Below are 17150 nucleotides of genomic sequence, written 5' to 3'. Positions count from 1 at the left end.
ATTTATAATATTAGTACAGATTTTAAATAGTATAGGTAAGGAAATCGGAACCATAGAGACACATTTCCGTCTTCCGGAATCTAATGTTTTGCTCATTTACGTAGTCGGCCTTTTATGTTCAAGTAAGAATTGATCAGGAAATATATTATTCACTTACTTTTTTACTCGCCGCTTTACCACAATGAAATTACAATTCTCGTTTAAGTATATTATTCACATTTATCTCTTGCATTTGTCATTATGACTAGAATCGGATAGCGTTTGCGCATTGTAATATTGTGCGGGTGACAATTGATTTTTGTATTGTAAAAGAACTGTAAGATTAGTGTCCGGAGAATGAAAGCAACAAACGTAAAGAATAAACCTTTGTTGAATACGTACCGAAAAGTTATATTGACAAAATTTTAATTGTAATTACTAATTTTAGCGGAATGCCTTTAAAGATAATATTAATATAATTTATATTAGGTATACAAAATACTTATTTTATCTTACTAATATAATATAATTGTAACTGAACGATGTTTGGAGATATTTTATAAAAATTAACATCTTAATAGGTAAGACCAGTAGATACCAAAATAATAATTTTTAGAAACTTTGCCTGTCTGCTTTCCATTTGTCCGTACCTATGTTTGTTTCGACATTATGTATCAAATTAAATGCGATATTTACAGTCGTGTTCGTACGTTCGTGTGTGTAGTTCTGAAGGCCTAACTTAAAAGCTGGTGTATATTTTATTCTGATATGCTGGAAGTCGTATATTTTATTGGTTTTCCTACTTCTGAAATCCATTCATATCAAGTAATAGGCAAAAAGTTAGTTCATCATAAAAAAAATAGTAAGGACCTAGGTACTTCTACTTCACCTTTACTTGATAAAATTAAAAAGTGAATAAAAATGGAAAGGAATCCAACAAATGGATGAGAAATTAAAAATAAACTAATATGAACGATGTTAATTAAAAGCCGGCAAAACGGGTTCATGTTGTTATTGTTGTATGGAGAGTCAAGTATCGCATCGTAATGGGCGGCAGAGACCTGTAGTAAACACTTTAATACAATCTTGTGTATGTGCCGATGGACTGGAGTGGACAATGCAGTATCGTTTGTGTGTAGTAGGGCTTCGTCTGCCTAGTACAATGACATCGACAAAGGTGCTATTTTCGTGAGCTCCTGGAACACGGCCAGCGCCGCGGGGCATCGCGTAAATAAACGCACATGACAAATGCACGCTGCGCTCTCTTCGGACCCATTTCGACTAATTTAGTATTGCCCCACGGTAGGAAGCTATGTACGGATAATATCGCTAGCACAAAACTGGTAGGAGTCGTATAAAATGTGCTGATAGATGGTGACTCTTGAGCTGTCCGGTTTAACATCGTGATCGCGTGATTACAACAACATTGTAAAATGTGTATGAAATCAACGTCATAATCGTAAACATTAACAGGTTTTAAAATGTAGTCTACGTAAATGTTTTTTTTTTTTAATAAAAAATGTCGCCAATTTCAACCGAGGACATTTACCCAAAACAATAACTATTCGAAATAACCTTCACAACCTTGAGGGTTCAAAGCACATCCTGTCATTTCTCGTTTACGACTTTGCTTAAATAAACATTTGGACGAACACGTGTTGAGGCCGGTAATGTAGCAAGCCATCGTCCGCCGGATTGCAGCGACCGAACCTTCTCGTCATAAAAGCGCTATTATTGCCAAAAGAATATTGTTCTTTCATCTTCTAACAAGACAATTTATTTGAGAGAAACTTTACTACCTGTTGCGTTATAAAAGGCATGGTTTTTGTTTTTTTTTTTGTTTTGGCCAAACAGCGCTTTCTAAATATTAATTGCCTACTTCATCCCTGGGGACTTTAAACAAACCCTCTCCATTTATCTTATCTACAAAGGAGTCAACTTTCGGAGTATGCTCGAGATAATATCAGACTTTGGCTGTTTCTAGTATATTATTTGTAATTTATGTTAAAAGGATTCACACGTTCATATAACTCTATAGTTAATAACAAAAACAGGAAAATATTATCAGTATGTTATGGTCTGTGCGTATCGTTTGAGTTTATCATACAATAGAAAAAATTGATGCAAAGTTTAATATATACGTCATAAATTTTTTAAAATGAGTTTCCCTTAAACGTGTCTATTATATTGAAGATTTCGGTGACGGAAGAAATAAAATAGCATGGATCCATTATTTTGATGATTGACGGTGACGCATGTGAGTGCATCGGCCGCTCCTGACCCTGGCTGGCCCAATGCCACGATATATCTGCCATACAACGGGCACCCAGCCAAGATTTAGACCCTTCCGCATCGTTCCCACATCATCATTCTCCGAAAACTGTACTTATGAGTACATTCTGATGGATATTGCCAGAAATATCTATCTAATTTTCACGGCTCGCAATAATTTTATCTTAAAATTTTGAGATGCGGAATTTGAATTTCTAATTAACAAGTTTCCGTTATTTACATAGACAGTTTAACTTTTAATATAGTAATCATATAACTTAAAATGGATAGATGTAGGTACCGGCGAAGACCTAGACTAACTTACCGCGTTCTATTTAATGGAACAGGCAAGAACAGTCAGTCAGTTTGATGGAACAGTCTTCTGAACGGGCCTGTGTACATGAAACAAGTTATCAAAGTGCTTAATGCAAGATATGTATATAAGGATGAGGTCTTTGCCACTTGATGCTCTCTGTCTGTCCCGCCAAGGATTTGGTATGAAGATAGACAATACTTCAACTTTAATAGAATTATATGGAATGCCTTAAATAAGTAATGCGCAGTCAAAACAGTATAGTGCACGAACTATCTTATAGCAAATTGATTGATATTGGCAGCCTAGGAGTTTGACATTGGCATAGGTTCAGGAATCAGGACGTTGAACCGATGTGTAACGGAAGTGATCGAAAGTGCAAGTGCATTGTACTGCATTGAACTGTTTAATATTTCCCGTAGAGCTTAAATTGGTTGTCAAATATATAAATGCCTGAAATTAATGTAAGTATATAAAAAATAACAATGTATTACCACATTTTTCATTTCCAAGATACTGCAAATAAATTAATAAATATACCAACATGCTTAGCTTGCAGACTTGTGCCTAAGAGCGATATGTTAATGCGTTTTTAAAGTTAAGGATACATTAAAAAAAAAACAGCTTTAGTAACAGCAAAGGCATTAGATATCTTGAATAGAGAGAAAGAAAAATAAATTAAGGTATATAGATCTGAACCAAAGTCAGTTAACAATAATAAGCAAAACATCCCCACATCCATCACCAATGTATTTGTTTTCATTATGTTTTTCTTTGTTCTTTATTCTCACCATTAGCTATTGATTATACTAAAGTCATTATGTAAATTGTTTTAAAGGAGAAATTACATCTATGTAAATATATATATTTATCTAGTAATTTTATTTGGGTTATAAAATTTTCATTTGTTTTTTATTTCCTTCATATTTTTTTTAGTAGAGATGACATGGAATGGCATACGAGCTATTGATCTATTTATAGAAAAGAATAACATTATTAAGAGTAAATAATAGTACCGTTGTCATTGCAGATTACACTGTGACGACCAACCGTACTTTTTCATGTGATGCCATTATAAATTATAATTATATTCTTTCTTTGTGCTGGAAGCGCAGTCTTTTTTTAATTGGTGATAATGAAATAGTAACCATGGCATCAGTGAGGTATGATAGGTGAGAATAAAAAGGAATATCAGTTGGCCCATCGTGATGAATGCATCTGAAATTCAGCATGATGGTTTCCAAGGGGGGCCACGTGGAGGTCGTCCCGACAAGGTATATTGCTAGCAATGGGACTAGTAGTCCGCATTATTAACAATCCCTTCCTCCCCAAACGACTGTAGTTTGGCGTCTGCAGCCATGACACGGTACAATAATGGTACTTATTTAGATGATTTTGTACAATCTCTGTTATGAATTGAATGGGCCTCTACGATCAAGTAGCTGCATTATTGTAAAATCTAGTAAAATAAAAAGTCCAAAAAAATATGTTGGAATACAGCCAGGCATTTAGGTGAGATCATTCGAATTATTCTACCTTGGACTTGACTTCGTTCATTGACATTTTGACGTAAAAACGTAGGACTTGTGAAATGTGACTGACATCCTAAAAACACTGTAAGTAGACATAATGTCAAACTTCTATTTGTATACTTTTTAACATTGTTAATTGACATTGATATAAGATATAAATTTATGTCTTCACTACTGACAGAGTAGACTAGAAATATTGGCTTATTTCTGTGAATTGGCGCAACGCTATTATTGTAATTTACGAGAAATGAGATTTATGGAGTAGTGAAACTAATCAAAGATTTAAATTTTTGGAAACAATATTCATATTTTTATCCATTACTTGTTAACTGTTGTAAAATTAACAAGCAACCGAAATTATAACCGACTATCATAAAAGATCTGCATCTAATGACTCTCACTTTGAGATCATCTTCCCATATAGATCTACACTATATTTGCCTCTACTGGGTAGTTATTGGAGAAATCTTGTCTTTCAGTTACATTGACTATGACGGTCAGTTTGTTTCTTCTGTGTTGTATGTCTCTACTAAGTAAAAATATGAAGCACAACCTTAAGAACAATCTATGTCATACACAACAGCAAGTAAAGTCGCATTTGACTTTCATGTTTAAAAATACTAAGATATTTTTCCACGAGGCCCTTCTATAATTAAGATTAATTAAGACCCTAGTCACGAAGTCGTGACTTTTATTTCAAAATTTATTCAGTGAGTTATAGTAGACAAATATGCGTAGTAGTTATACCCACATCAAAAAGCGTGTCAATGTAAAGGAATTACAGCGATAGAAACTTGACGCCATACCATATCAGTCGTTAACTGTTCACTGTTGTACATAGGCCTCCCCCTATTGAGGGGTATTGCCAGTAGTTGCCATGCTGGTAGGTTGGCAACCGCAGTTAGACTTTGGTGATGTTTTAAGGGGCACACTGCTGCTTATCCCTCGAACATTAAGTTCTCTTAGTTGTCTCTTATGACACCCATGGGAAAGGAAAGGGTAGCTTATTATATGCCAGGACTACACAGCATTTATTACATTAGTAGTAGTAATTAATAATTGTGTAGTAAGTAATACATAGTATCGTTCGCTGTAAACAAAAATTCTATCTCTGCACAGAATTGTAACAGTTAAAAAACTGCTTGAAATACATAGTGTGTTTTCATTTTATCCTTTAGTTATTGTAAAGTTGTATTTTTGTGGGTCTAAGCTATCAAAGCACCTCAAGGGAAAAGTTCAGGGTCGGCAGATATCACATCAATCTGTAGGTTAACGCTACGATATGTGATGTTATTTATAAGTAAGGATAATCACTTTCATTTATTATAAATATACGTTGAGACTTAAAAGACTACCAAGAAAGTATTGTATAAGCATTAATAATAAGAATTAGAATTGATCGCTCATTGTAATAGTTATATTTGTAAATTAAGTGTCAATGACAAAAGGACTGAAATGATCTTGCGATTTTCATACTCAAAGCCCAAAATATGGAGGCGTTAATATATCTAGTACTTATATTTCGTGAAAGAGTTACGTGCAGTTTGATATGAAATTGGATGGTTATATTTTTATTTCATCTGAATTACTAAAGTTCAGTGAAGGTCCGTAAAAATATTGTCGTATACCTCTTTATGAGGGCTACTATTTTATACTTAAACATAAAGTTTCATATCGTAAATGATATGACGTCTCGATATAGAGAAAGCATGTGTTTTATTTTGAATATACCATAGAACCATAAAAAACAAATTAAAAAAATATATGTTGCCCCATCGATATTGTCTGTACGTTTGTGCTTTAGATTTTAATGTCTATGGACTATCTCTACAAATATTGTAAATATTTGTATAATATTAAATTTATAGTAAGTTATCTAATATTTATTTTATATTTTACTATTCAATTACGAGTATATACACATATGTATAAAAGTTTATTTTTTAAAGAGGATATAATCAAAATTCGCCAATTAAGTATTTTGTTTGACTGATAATGCCATTATATTTTGCATACATTTCGTAAGTTGATAAATAAATTAATATAAAAAAATATGGGATATTGTGTCCCATATTTTATATATTAAAGTTTAAAAAAGTTAAAGAAACATAGAATTTATTTCATTCCCTATTATATAGTAGTATAAGTAAGCAGAACTCTTGGGTTATTACCCAAAAGTTCTGCTGCTGCAAGAGTATTCAAAGTAATGATAAAACTGATCAAAGGACTGGCGACATCACAGTTTTGTTTCTAAAAAATGTAACTTTAAAATCTAAATAGTATAACTGGATAATTATGAGTTATATGCAGATTGTGTTAACTATGTTTTTATTATTACACGCGTAAGATAAAGCTGCGCTCCATATGTGCGCCGGCGATGTTCCCACGTACGCCTCCTCCCCTTTGCCCCCTTGACGGTACACCATGTGGTGTTGCCCATTGTAAGTTGAACCGTCCATTTCCATTAGCATTATCTGCTAATACATAACAATACTAGATTGTGTAGCTCAAGTTTCGCTGGTGATTATTTACCTCCCGGGTTTTCGTGCGCCATGTTCACGCTTAGGGCTTCAGGAGTGACGGCTTAACGCTAATTGAGCGATGTATAATTGATTAATGAAATATTAAATAGAATATGTGGCGTACAATGCACGCACGCACTTGTTACGTCGGTATTACTTACCACAAAGTTTAAGTTATAGTTCATACTGTGTTAGGGAATACTTAATATAATATTATTGGCGGGGAAGGGATTGTTAGTAATGCGGAATAACAGTTAGTTCCATTGCTAGCAATATACCCTGTCAGGTCGACCTCCACATGATCTCCATTGGAAACCATCATGCTTTATCCCAGATTATTTATTTATCACGATGGGCTAACTGATCTGTTTTTTCATCCTCATCTATCATCCTTCAGGGCACCCGCTAGCATATATGTACTATTAGCATAAGTAGGGTTACCATTACATTATCTACTATTAAAAAAAATACTATTCAGAGAAACTTTCACATCTTACATCATCCACTAATCAAAATCATCATTATTTCAGTCATCCATAGTTGAAAATTGAGCAGTTTTGTAGATAGTCGATGGGTGGACGCAATGAATTTTAGGTTGGTGTTTTCCACTTCGTAGATGGTCACCCTTCATTCCATATGTATCGGCATTAGAGAACAATTAAACGTTATAATAAAATAATGCTAATTAATCTTTACCATTACAATACTTATACATTATTTATAGTACAATCTAGATTTTAATTTGTTAATCATTTTATAAACAAATACCTAAAATTGTTTAATTAAAATCTATCGATGCATGCTTCCCTCCGCAATTAAGAGGTCGATCTAAAATTGCAGAGTATCGAAAATCTCGACACGACGTTTATACGGCTTCGTCCAGATTCTCTACTTCATTCGCTTTTTGAAATACGATACGTTAGCGAACCCTCTTTTCATTTAGCTGTTTATTCAGTAGCATTTAAGATCATATGACTTGGATTTGTTTGTCAGTATTCCTTTTGAAAAATTTGTAGTAGCTAAAAATACACTACAAACAAGTCAGGTCGTAACGTATTGTTTGTATGTTGGGTTCCGTATATGTGCAGCAGCGTGGCACCTGACCTAACCCAACTCTGCACTTGTGACTTGTCTCCCGCCGACACATAGTGTTGTGCTCGATTTATACATATATCCTTATCGATACATAAGTATTTTAGTAAAATGGTATTATGTTTAATTTATTAAACAAAGTCTAAATAAGTTTTATTTTAAATGTGACTAAATTGTGATGACTTAAATATTTTACTCAGTTGCTCAAAAAAGGAAATATCTATAAATGTGGTGTCGTTAGATGGAATTTTAGTGAGATTGCTTTAGGCACACAGCAGTGATAGTGTAAAATAAATATGTTAGCCATAACCTGTAGAAACTTATTTTAGTGCCTTTGTTTATGTCAGTTGGTTTTATTTATATTTATTTTCATATATATTGCGAAAATACTATTATCGCGTTAATACTAAAAGTGTATACTTTTTGTATTAACGCGACTTAAAAACAGTGAAGAATTCTACTAACTGTCTGTACAAGTATGCACTAAAAATTTTGATAGTAGATTTTAATTTCAGTAATATAAATATCATAAATTTATTTATCATCAATAAAATAATTAATGTGATTGGGTAATCACACATCGACGTTAGCAAACAAAAATTGTTATTATCTGAGGTTGCGTATCTATCGTAAGTTATTTCCATATTTGGTATAAGATGATGAATATGAAATATTGTGTAGGTGGGTACTGAAGTTTATTATTTTGTAATAGGTAATGCCCTTGATGTTGCCTGTTTGAAGTGTTAATATTTAATATATATGTATAACGCATAATATTTTAAAATAGTCCTCATGGACATACACCGAACGTATTTATTAATAATTTTAATAATATATATACATTGTGGTACTTACATTAATAGGTAAAGTAATATTCAAATACTTTTTTAAACACAATTCATTAAAGTTTTTTATTTAAACTATTCTACTCTTCCTTTTGCCTACAAGACTAGATCCCAACACTAGTCGTGTTTTGTTTTGAAATGAGTGGGGTTGACGGGTTCAACAAAAAATACGGCATTGATGTGGTGACAACGAAAAAACTTCAAAATCCCTTCTTAAGAACAACTTTTGAAATTTCTCGCTGTTGAGTGCGCTTGGGACTCCTAATGGTCCATAAATATGGCTGCGTGGTTTCTAATAAATAACCACTTGACAGAAAGAAATGGTTTCTTGCTATTTTGTATTGGCAATTAAGGAAAGTTCCATTTTATATACACGTGTATGTAATAAGTTAAGAAGTTCAATATTTTTTGTAATTTTTAAGTACATACAAAGAGCTTGTATTCCTTGTCGTTTTACATTTGTCAGTATTCTCTGATTTGTTTTTACGATAGATAAGTATCCCTAGATATTGGCCAAAGATGTCATATTGACTTGCGTTTAGACGCATGAAAACGTTAAAGTTTATATATATGTATATGGTTGGTTACCCATTTAGGAGATAACTACAGTTAACACTACTAAACATCGATGATTAACGATAAAAAAGAGCGTAATTGAGCTATGAAGGCTTTATTTCTTTATGATTAAGATATAATCTACTTTTACAAAGTATATAGATTAAATAAAAGAGAACTCTAAAGTATTAAGTAAATACATACATTCATTTAATACTGGGATTCAATTGTAAAAGTAACAAGTGAATGATTCTTAAAGTTCTTATATACTTATAATATTTTAAGTATGAATATATATTTAAGTTTGTTTATTAGTTTGCAACCTTTTGTCGCCTTAACAGGTTAGCCAATTGTCATGTAACATAGTATTTGGCATGGAACATATATAGGTTAATTTTTACCTTGTTAATTGTCCAAAGCTCTAGTCATGCCAACGATGTCATAGTCCTTAACAAAAACAAGGAACAATTTGTCGTACATCCACGACATATTGTTACAAGGGAATAAATAAGTTCTTTTGTGAAATGCGATCACGTATTTGCAAGCGGATCTCTTTGATTATGTTTGTACGTGGTTTGGCTTTATGTCAGAACATAATGAGGTGTATAAATCCACGGAAAAGTATTTGGTAACTCTATTTCATCGTGATCGTATTGAGAATTCGGAAATTTCTCTCAAAATAATCCGATCGACATGATCAATAATTATGTAACTTAAGGAAACTATAAGTACATAATACAGTTGCATTTCCATATACCTACTCTAAATATTTTCGTAATGATATAAAGTCCAAATGACAGTTCTGCAAACTCATGAACATTATCCTATTAATATAATAAATGCCAAAGTTTGTAACGATTGATGGGTGTTGTTTGTAAAATATGCTGGTTCTTGTTATTATATATTACATATTCATTAATTACATTATGTTAATTGTAATAAAATTGCTGTCTGTTGACTTGATGTATTGTATGTATATTTTTGTTCTATTGTTTATAAATTTTATTTTTTATAAAAATCTACAATTGCCAATGTATATAAAAAGGTTAATTTTGAACAGGTGTGCTTTTGTTACACAAATATTGAACGTTATATACTTAGTACATAGGACACTTTATATACTGATTCATGTAGGTGACGATGCGGGATACAGCTAGTAATACATATATCTACTCGTATATGCAGAGTTTATTAGAGAGAATCTCTGTACCACTTATGTTTCCACTTCCAAGCATCTGTGCTTGTATTGCCATTCGCTGTGTTTTAAAGTATTAGATTATATACACGTATATAGAGTGTCTCCATACAAATGCTTCGAGAAACGCGGGTCAACTTTTTATTTTTATTCCTTTATATCTTTTATATTTATTCTATCTTATAAATTCCGCAACTTATTAATGCGCAAAATCTCATTTTATTTATTAAATAATTAAATAGAAATACGTCAAGATGCCTATCAATGCGTAAATATATAGAACATTAATTAAAAAAATGAGTCAGCTAATTGAAAAATTTGCAGACAAAAAGTTGACACGTTTTGAGGTTCGATGCTCTATCTATATAATCTAAGTTTAAAATACACGGTACGGCGGCATAACACCTTAGTTTAGTACTTAGGAATATCGTATAAGTAGTATACTGTGTAAGTAGTATTCTGTGATGTTCATGTATGTACGAGTATATAGGCGACCGTTATCATTTTCAGAGCTTATTTGCTTTTTCACTTTGTAGTTTATAATTTTTTTTTATATTATGCTACCTTTAACCAAGTAAAAGTTTAAGTGTTACCAAGTTTAAGTGTATACCAAATTTCATTTCATTGGTTTAGCTGTTAAGGCGCTATAAGGTAACAAACGAACTCACTTTCATATTTATAATATTAGTAAGGACTATTAGCACTAAAGCCTTTTTCGCAATATCCTTTTTTATTTAAATAAGGATAGATAGATAGATACTCTTTATTGTTTCCTTAATAAGATTACAATAGAAAATTTATTATAAATACAAACAATTCCAAGAAAATATTACACAAAGAAAACAATGGGCGGCTTTATCACTAAGAGCGATCTCTTTCAGGCAACCAACAGTTGGAGAAGAGGTATTATAAACAGTTTGAGTAGAGATACGAAACTCTGTTCGTTTTTTCTTTTTTAAATACATTATACAATACGGAATAAAGTTAAAGTTATGGAATATCTGTTACGTAACTGTATTATATTACTAATTTCAATCGATAACATTATTTAAATAAGGGTGCTGTTGAACTATGCAGTTGTAATAATTACGATAATTTTAATCCATCTTACTAATTCCTATAATGTACTTCATATGTCATCTTCATACACATAGTATTTTACGAGTATGTATATGAAACCTTTGTTTTATTTCGGAGAAGCACAGAGGTCGCGACTCGCATGTAAAACACGAGCTCGCGCATGACAAGAGACAAGCCCAGCGACGCTTTGAAAATAAATTATTTATTTTGCTATTCATACAAAGTACCTAGTTGTGTGCGTATTTACTTAAATTAACTTGACAATATAGACACCGGATGTCTTTATTCCTGCAATAATGTTTTACGCAACTTTTGTTGGTTTAGTAAACAACAATCAATAGGTATAGTCCGCTTCAATGGAACTTATTACATCAATCAATAATTTATTAAATGAAAAGATAAGCAGGTTTTGTTAAATTTATTACAAATACAGTATTAATCTTATTAATATTATAAATGCGAAAGTTTGTAACGATGGATGAATTGGATGGATATTTGGTACTTTCTTACTCAAAAACTACTGAACGGATTTGAATGAAATTTGGTACACGGGTAGGTAATATCCTATCTTAGCACATAGGACATTTAGCACATAAGCCGCGGGATACAGCTTGTCAGAAAATACTATTATTATTTATTATTTTAAAACATTTCTTTCTATCTTGTAGATTTACAGACTTTTTACATTATTATCGTCTTTTTATTTGATTAATGTTACCTACTAGCTTACAACATTGGGTATGGTTGTTAGTAAGAGAAAAAAAAAGTTCATAATAAATAACTATTTTCCTTCTACACAGTCTACTTTACGGTTATGTCTCAATTTTTTTTTAATTTTAATCTAGTAGATATGTAAACAATGTTTTTATTATAGTTCTTTAACGCTAGAAAACGAGTTGAGCTTTACTGTCCAATGACGTAGAATGACTTCCAGGAGCAGTACATGCAGAACCTACCTTTATGCACGCACGTAAAGTTTATCTATTGCAAGTGATGTTAGCAGTCGATTTGTCACTTACGATATAATTAGTTTAATAAATAATAAAATAATCATAAAGTTTATTACATCTGTGTCGGATTCTTATTCATCGTGTTGAATGTTTTATGAGGACGATATTTTGTTACCTGCCATCTATATTAAGAAGTATTCAAAGTTTTTAGCGCATGCTAGATAAAAATTTTTGATTTTATAAAATTTTACTATGAGTTTACAACCCATAGTTAGGTCTCATTACAAAGCAGGCTAGATAGATAAAACCGAATGTCAAACTTCATCCTTATAATAGGACTCTTACTTCATATACATGGATACGATAGTATCTAATATTAGAGTTATCATTGCATTTTTGGATTTCAAGGTATCGTTTCCCTTATATTATTTAGTTATTTCAATATATTTGATTATGAATCGCTGTAAGTAAATCTTACCTATTTTTGTCGTACAAGACAATGCTCGCATTATATTTCTGTCTGAAGGGTAAGAGCGTCAATTTTCAAAAGAAGTAAACTGTAGCCGTCAAGAGTATTAAACACCATTATCCCATGGGCATTCTAATTTCAATTTCATATTTGAAATGTTAATAATGGTTATTATTATAGTATTAGGTTTATATTTATATATTTGCTCTTTTAAAAAGGGCTGATGTACAATCGAATTGACAGTTGTATAGAGTGTTCCGAACTATCCGTGTAGTTGACATAGGTGACTATAAAACCAGTACTATTTATACGGGCTTAGTATTTCATGCATGAGCATAATAAATCATAAATAGTTTTTTTTTTTAATATGGTATATATCAATCAGTTTTAAAATGCTATTTTGCTATTTGGGTCTTTATGGTAGGTAGTACATATACAATATGTAGAATTGTCAAAAATTCCATACATAGGTATATATAAAATAGTCAATTCCTTAAGAAAATAAGGAACATCGTGGGTGACACAAAGCCTGCACTATCTGACACTGGAAATTGTGAAGCTGGTCACGCACTTCCCTAAACACGTCCCATTGTATTGTCTCGAGTCTCGACCAGACGAGACGACGGAGCATCTTCTGAATGTATCTACGTTTATGTAAAAAACAAAAAAAAAACTAGTGTTTTTGACATAATATGAGTTTGTATACAAATGATAATTAGGTAGTAGTAGATTTATTGCCTTTGTTCAGTGCTTGTATTAAATATACTCATACATATGTATATGTAAAGAAGTTAAGACAAGTAGATAATAAAAATTAAGATAAAGGCATAATTAATGAACCAATATAAGTAAGGTGTAAAATAAAAATGTAAATTTTCTAACTTGTTATTTAAAGATGTTTGTTTATATATAAAACTTTCAGTAACCGTCTTTCTTTCAACTGATCTGCAAATAAATTTCTAAAATAACATTGTATTTATGTACTCTATGTTACGATCAAATTTAGTGCTCACAATATGCAGACCCAGGACAGTACAAAACAGATTGATTAATAGATTTATTTAATCAAGAATCGAACTCGCAACCAGATTTTTTTACTCTAAAGATATCATCAATTTATTCTATTGTGTTATTTCGCAGAAATTAAATTAACCATGTATTAAATTCTATTCGATATAAGGTAAATTATCTCATAATTTTCAATAGATTGAATCTGTATTCATAATCGAAAATGTCAAGGCAGAATCATTGACACCGTGCCATCAAAATAGACCTGTCGGTCTTCGTATTTATGTTTACATAGTTTAAAATTATTTATTAACCCATTATTTAACTTGTTTTATTTGAATATATTGTATATATGGCCATGTACATTGTCTTTTTCTTGTTTAACCTAAAAATTTTATTAGTTTGTAACATTTTATTGTACAAGTAAATTTTACATTCTGGGATATAAAAATCTTTACAAATTGTCAGACTTTAGTTTTGGATTCTTTTATTTTTGTTATATTTTTGTTTTATGACGTCGTTTACTATAAGACACTTAAGATACGAAAAAGATTATGATGATGATTACAGAGTTAAATCCATAATAGAAATACGCATCCTAAAAATAATAATATTCTACTTTTTTACGCCTTTATGTAAAAAATAATGATTGATTTGATTATTGATATAGTAATTGATTGATGATTGATATAGAAATTCAATCAGACTTTATAATGCTGTTTCTGAATTGCCGATTGCAACTTCGGATGACGTAAAATAAATAAGTGGCTACTTAGCAAGTAGTTGTTACATTATATAGACAGGTAGCTTATTATTCACTGATCAGGAAGAGCGGACGGCCTCGTATAATTATATATGAGGAAGAGTGATAGCTACTGTACTTATTAGTTTTAATTCCGTAAAAATTATTTGTCACTTAAAGTGAATATTTCTTCCAACAGTATTCCCAGTTGAGATTGTCTAAGACATTTTGTCAGAACTGTTATTGTAGTAACGAATTTAATTTTCGACTTTTTTTAGATAATTATATTTAAAACTTTAAGAATATATAAGACCACTTAAAAGTAAAGTTTCAAGGATGTATACCCTCAGAGATTTAGTTGGAAATTTCAACAGAAGTGTGGCCAGTATCAATGTCATGGGAGTGGCTTTAGTAAACGACTAGAGTTTATTAAGGACCTCAGCTGATTAAGTATAACCAGTATGTTTAACTGTTTTTGATATGACTTTAAAAAAGTCACTTAACAAAAATAGGTTTTTATTATTGCTGTTTTATTGAAGAATATCCTCCCTCCTTCCTGTTTTAAAAACCAGGATTATATTCCTAAAAAAATTATTCATAGAGGAAGCGTTTTTAGGAATTGCCTATTTTCTAATGTAGCGGAGTCAGCCTTAGGCGTTGTTGTTAAAGACTATTAGGCATTATGTACTATTCAAGGCGAGAAGGACCCATTAACCGGTTTCACAACTGGCGGCACTCTTTGATGCCGGCCAAGAGTGTGCAAGCTCGAAAACTGCGGATTCCACTTAGCTAATAAGTTAAACTGCTTAGTTATCTCTGGAGTTTCTCGTTTTACGTTGGTAATTTTTCTATAAAAATAGTAATCTGGTTGCACTTAAGTAATAGTAAAAGTAACAATTTATCTAATTTTAAATTAATTAAACGTTCTAGTGAAATCATTGCGTAATGATATATATTTGGCACAATCATTGTTTGTCGAATGCAGTAGATTTCACATACCCAAGTAATGCCATCAAAAAGCAAACATTGAAGTATAGTATCTATAGTACACAATAATGAGATAGCTATAGATTTAAACGAGCATTTCAACGATGTCTCAAGTTGAAGCTATTGGATCATCTATATACTCTTTTGTTACAGCAGGGTATATTTACGAATGCTACGTAATTGGTTTTCTCGGTATAATTTTTTATGAAATCGGATGACAGATAAGCTGTCAGTCCACCTGATGGAACGTGGTTCCCGTCATCTATAGAAATTAATAATATTTAGTCACGATGGGTCAACTAACCTGCTTTCATTCTCACCTATAATTCTTCACTGATCCCCTACCAGCATAAGTCAATAGCATCGGCGGAGTTACTATTCAATTTAGCGTCTATTAAAAAAACTTCATACTTGAATGAATTGATGGCAACGCATGAAACATTTTTTTCAGTCCTGAAGAATGGTCTTCGGAACTGCTATAATTTCACCCTTCTAACCAAAACACAGTCATTGAAGTGCAGCTACTTAGCGGTAGAATTATAATAGAAATAGAGATATCCAAGTAGATGACTTTTGTGCAGTCATTCTTTGCTGAAGTATGAGTAAGTATATTAGATTCTGTAATGCAATTAGCCTTTAGCCTGTTTGTGTAAGACAAAATTCAGGCAAGTATTACTTAATATGGGTATATAACTATACATACATACATATTTTCATATCTTACTATTAAAATTATGATATAATAAAAGAAAAACTTTAAAGTTTCAAGATTGTATTATACGAGTATTTACGTAAATAGCTGACTCGTGCCAAATGTTTGGGAACAAAAGCCCGACTGTCTGTGAGTAGAGACGAAGCTCAAAAGTTAATTGGTGCCGCCAGCTTCCAAGAACATTATAAGTGGACGAACATTTTTCATCGTTAATTGGTTTTAAATAAGTATGAGGTAAGTCGTCTTGCTCTTTAGGACTTGTTCGGACAATGTCCACTATTGAAACATTTTCACTGATTACTGGGACTTGTCCAGTATAACTTGTTAAATGACATTATCGAATGAATATATTCAGATTGGATAGTTTATGCAGCATAGTTCAACGCAATATTTATTGCTTTAATATATCTGTTTATCTTAGAATAGATTGACGGTATTGCGTATTTTGTGCAAGCTTGATATTATGCCCTAGAAATTTATATACATTATTATATATTAATACTTCTTAGATTTCAATAATATTGAATGCATGTTTAATGCTATATGACCGGTAAATTTGTATATTTAAATTATCTGTCATAGGCTTCCCCCATTAAGAGGGGTTTTGCCAGTAACTGCGTGGCAGTTGCGTTGGCAAGCAAGTTGGTAGCCGCAGTTAGGCTTTGGTGATGTTTAAAGAGAGACGCTGCTGTCCATCCCCCGGCCATTCATTTTTGTATATGTAAGTAATAGTGACTATTTAAAAAAAATCTAGTATTTCTTTAGTCATTTAATTTAGTTATACACTGAGTGTTCTGCTAAAGTCAATGCTAAAGATAGATGTTCTCATAGACTTCCACTCAAAATCGAATCAATTGCAATCCACATTAGTCAACTCCCTGAAGTTGTATCTTCAGTC

Source organism: Galleria mellonella, unplaced genomic scaffold (genome assembly GCF_026898425.1).
Source record: "Galleria mellonella isolate WM207_F2 unplaced genomic scaffold, CSIRO_AGI_GalMel_v1 utg23, whole genome shotgun sequence".
Lineage (NCBI taxonomy): Eukaryota > Metazoa > Arthropoda > Insecta > Lepidoptera > Pyralidae > Galleria > Galleria mellonella.
The sequence above is the reverse complement of the archived record's forward strand: the minus strand, read 5'-3'. Positions refer to the sequence as shown.